The 4,536-nt window shown below is 38.1% G+C and overlaps 1 pseudogene; it reads right to left on the bottom strand.

The window, feature by feature from the left end:
• Positions 1–1,913: 1,913 nt before the first annotated feature.
• On the bottom strand, positions 1,914–2,657 carry LOC100965333 (annotated as a pseudogene).
• Between the last annotated feature and the right edge of the window lie 1,879 nt (positions 2,658–4,536).

The following is a 4,536-nucleotide window of genomic DNA, read 5'->3' as shown; positions in this document are numbered from 1 at the left end:
CAATTTAAGAACAAACCTACAGAACCTCCTACCTTTTTCAGAACCCGGGAACTGCCTGTATTGTGACATTTGAGAGCCTTCCACCCAAAAGGAGCACATGTGTTCTAAGTTGCCATTAAGAGCCAAGTAAGGAAAAAGGAATGTTTATCTCATTTCTGTTAAAGAAAGAGTCTCTATTAGGGTGTTTAGAGGCAGTCACCGGACTTTGTCCTGGATAAAAACAGACCTGGAGATCCTGTTGCAGGACTTCTAGCTTAGTATGTAGCTAAGGTTTCTGTACACAAAATTCTAGTATTATTTACGTGAAGGAAATTAGATCTTGAGGATACCAGCTGTACTCATATAATAAGGAGTCAGGAAATTAGATGGTATTAAAGACTCATTAGGCTTTCTGGGGACACTGTGATGGTTCTAGTTACCCAGGAACAAAGTTGCTCACTAAATATATAGCTTCACCCCTATTTGGTTAGCATGACTACTACAGGTGAGATCAAAACACACCTGCTGTGTTCCATGAAATAGTAACCATTTCATTATCTATATGTATCTCATAACATTGTGTTATGTACCTTAAATATATGCAACAGAATTTATTTTAAAAAATAGATTCTGGCCCTCATTGTTTTAAGAAAGTCTTCTCTTAGAGGTCTATCTGACTGGCTTGACTTCAGCCCACAAGGCAAGCATTAGGACACAAAAAATACTTAACTGCAAATGGAAGAATTCACCTGCAAAGCAAAGAGAACTGTCCTCGGCCATATTTTCTGTCTATCTCCTCCATTTAATACTCACCCCAGCCTCAGTAATCAGCAGTAATGAATAAGACTTTTACTAGCACAAAGAGCAAATTTCCTGGATTCGAGGTCTGGTCTTATTTATTCCTACCCAGGGAAGGCTTTTTGGCCCACAGAGGCTATGGCATGGCTCAGGGCACCAATGATCTCAGCTGCTAAAAGTAGCAAAAAAATTGCAAATATAATCTCTAGGGAGACACTCCATCAGCAAGATCATTGTCTTCTTTTAAAATCTAAACATACTTTAAGGCAGAAGAAGGGGTCATCCTGACCTAATGAATTAATAGCTGCTCATCTTTAGATAAAATTGTGCCAGATTTTTGGGATGAGTAATTCAGGGACAAGGAAAGAAATAGGAAATGAGGATAGAATAGGAAGAGATGCATCTTGACTTGTAACTTGTATAGCTTCTTTTGTTACCTAATCCAGTACACATATTGCCTATCTTCTTTTGGGGGGGTATAAAAATTTATTATACATAAAGAATATTACCACTAATGAGTGCAGACATCATGGTTTTGAATGGAGAATGGCTGGCTCTTTGGAAAGTGAACAGGTTTAGGTGTCTTGGGGCCATACTGATTGGTCACTCAGACAGGAGGGTACACACCAAACACCACAGGGCACCAGGGCATCAAGTGACTGCTCCATGTGCCCACGCTACCTTCCCTGCCTGGTTTGGAGCTTTGAAGAATGGCCCCCAGAAGCTAGCAACTAAGCTGAAGGAGCTCCCGAGCTGGCTCAGGCTTGACTCTGAAGTCACGGCAACACCATTTTAAGGAATAGGTTTAAGTGGATGTTTTCCACAAATGATACGTGAATTTTCTAACCATCACAATGCAGTGAAGTGCAAAACATTAAGTTACCGGCTGTGGGAAAACACGAAGCAGCAGCGGTGGCACCTTCCCCCCTGGCATGGGGAAGGGAAGGTCTTTTTTAACCAAGCCCCTCATTTCAATGTACAAAAGAATTACTCTGATCAATATTAAATTGCATTGAAAACAAAATGGACTAAAAAGCAAATACTACTCTGTGTTGGGGTGAAAGTGGGAGGAGAGAATGAGTCCTTCTAAGCAAGGAGACCGCTGGGGAAGGCTCTGCGGCTGGGACTCGAGGTAGTCACTCACTCTTCCGTGGTCCCAGGAAGGCCCGATTTTTCTTCTCTTTCTTACCCTTTGTATTTGCTTGAAAGTTTCTCCAGCTTTCCACTTGACCATCTCCACTTTCCTCAAAGTTTTTCTGCCACCCTCTTTCTCGTTTGGCTTTTTCTTGAGCTTCAATCTCTTCTTCCCTTTGTCGTTTCCTTTCATGCATCTCTTCGGCTTCTCTCTTTCCTTTTCTTTTCAGTTCAGCAGAGAGTCTCATGGTCTCTTTATGTGCTGCTTGTTTCAGCAACTCAGCATCATCCACCTCTACAACATAGGTTTCCCTTCCTTCTTTAATGGCTTTTTTAGTCGCCCTTTCACAGCGTGTTCCACACAGTCTTTTCCTGCCTGAATTACATCCAGCGCCCTCTTCTGTTGTTCCTGATCCAGTAGCAACTTGTAAGCTTTGTCCACAGCTTCAAAGCATTTTGTGCTCTGTCAGCATCATCTTGAATTTTGTCAGGATGCACCAATGTGGATAACTGTCAAAACCGCTTTTTTATTTCTTCATCTGTGACTTCAGGATCTATCGGAAGAACCTCAAGTGGGTTCAAATTGAAGTAAGAGGGACCAGGACGGATCAATCTTTCAATTTGATTTTTGGATGTTAGAACCGACTCTCTCTTCTCTATTTGTTTCACCTGACTCTAGAAGGTCATAAATACTCCTTTGTGCTGTCTCTGCTGGCCCAAGTCCCTCTCTCTCCTGAAACTGCCATTTCTTCCTATTTCTAATGGGAAACGATCCAGCAGAGAATGAAAATTGATAAGTCAAAAGTAAGGAAAAAATTGCCAGGCCAATGGCTTCAAGCACAAAATACATGGAAAATTAGATTTAGACAGGGTTACTATGTTGGTTAAAAAGCAATATAAATTATACCTGTTAGAGAGGGAGGGAAAGAGAAAAAAATAGGAAGAGAGAGAGAGAAAATTTGTATTGAGGAGTAATTCTAAGAATAGACCATGAAAACAAAAACAAACAAAAAGAAGAGACCATAAAATTGTTAGCAAAGAGGAAAATTAAGAAATGAGAAAAATGAAGCAATATGAAAATGCAATAAGATCAATATATTATCCATGCCTTGAAGTTCAAGAGAAAGTGAGCTGAAAAGCTGGAGGTGGTCTATTGGAGACTCAATGCCTAAAATCTGGATTATTAATAACTTGCATATGTTTATGTAAATGCAAATTCTCCATTGTTTCTGGAGAATTAAGCAGATGAAGTAGAGTGGTCAAGATCTTTGGAGGAAAAGTCAGAGTACTGAAATTAAATTATTTCAGTTATCTATTGTTATATAACAAAATACCCCCAAACATGGCAGTTTTAAAAGACTTTATTATTATCTCTTATGATTGTTTTGATTTACTGAGATAAACTGGCACTTCTCATGTGGACCATCTCTCCTATTTGGCTACAGTCAGAGTTTTGATGTGGAAGTAGTTATCCTCAGTTTGACTAGAATTGATGGAGTTGATGCTGGTTGTTAACCAGCAGCTCAGCCAGGAATGTCAGTCACAGCATCTCTCCAAGTAACTTGGGATTATCAGTATGATGGCTATGTTCTTGAGAATGTTAAGAAAGTAAATGTTCAAAGACTCCAATGACTAAGATGTACAACTTCTAATAACCTTGTCTCAAATATCCTCAAATGTCACATGTATTTAAAAACATTAAAAAAAAATTCTAAGGCCAGTCCAGAAAAAATGAGGAAAATTAGACTATACTTCTTGGAAGGGTGACAAGGTTATATTTCAGAAATATATATGAGATGTAAGATATTGTTTGCTATCTTTGGAAAATAAAACATGCACCAGACCACCATCTGGCCATAATAATGTATAATTTCTCCTACATCTAAAATAAATTCACCTCATCTATAAGACTTCTAAGTCTTATTCTCATGGTGATTAGTTCAAAGCCCAGAATCTCATCTACTTAAAACAGGATAAGATTTCTTGAGTTGAGTTTCTTGTATATGGCTTCTTGAGTAGAGTCCCTCTCAATTTAAAGACCTGTAAATTAAATAAATGAATTGTCTACTGTCCAGTGAGCCAACATACAATGATGATACAGAGATAGAAAAACCTCAATAGACACTCATGTGTAAAATAATAGGAGAAGCACGTAACAGTCACATGCCCGTTATAATTCTAAAGTCCAGCCAGAAATATATCATCAGTTTCCTAAGAAGGATCCAGTCCTGTTCCCTTTGAATGAATAATTCTCCATGGCTTGGCTACAACCTCTGGGCAATTGACTTTATATTCTATATCATCATTGTTTTTCAATGAAAAATGGCCTATATTTATATCTGAGTATCTTCTTGTCTTCAGAAGTTGAAAACCCAAACAACTCTTTTCTTTTGCAGTGATGCTGTCCCTTTTAGTTTAAGCTGATGGTGCTTACATCTGTATGTTTCTCTTAAAAACTCTGAGTTCTCTGTGAAAATTTTAGAGTTTACTCCATTAAAGTCATACCAGAAATGTCTATCAGATTTTTCCCTTTTTAATTTTAGCTGAGAGTTATGATATCTTGAAACTATATTTTAAAGATTTTTACAAGCTTTTTTGTCTAATTAAAAAGATTTATAAGGTGTA

The sequence above is a fragment of the Otolemur garnettii genome, unplaced genomic scaffold (genome assembly GCF_000181295.1).
Source record: "Otolemur garnettii isolate 467f Iridium unplaced genomic scaffold, OtoGar3 scaffold00001, whole genome shotgun sequence".
Lineage (NCBI taxonomy): Eukaryota > Metazoa > Chordata > Mammalia > Primates > Galagidae > Otolemur > Otolemur garnettii.
The sequence above is the reverse complement of the archived record's forward strand: the minus strand, read 5'-3'. Positions and strand labels throughout refer to the sequence as shown.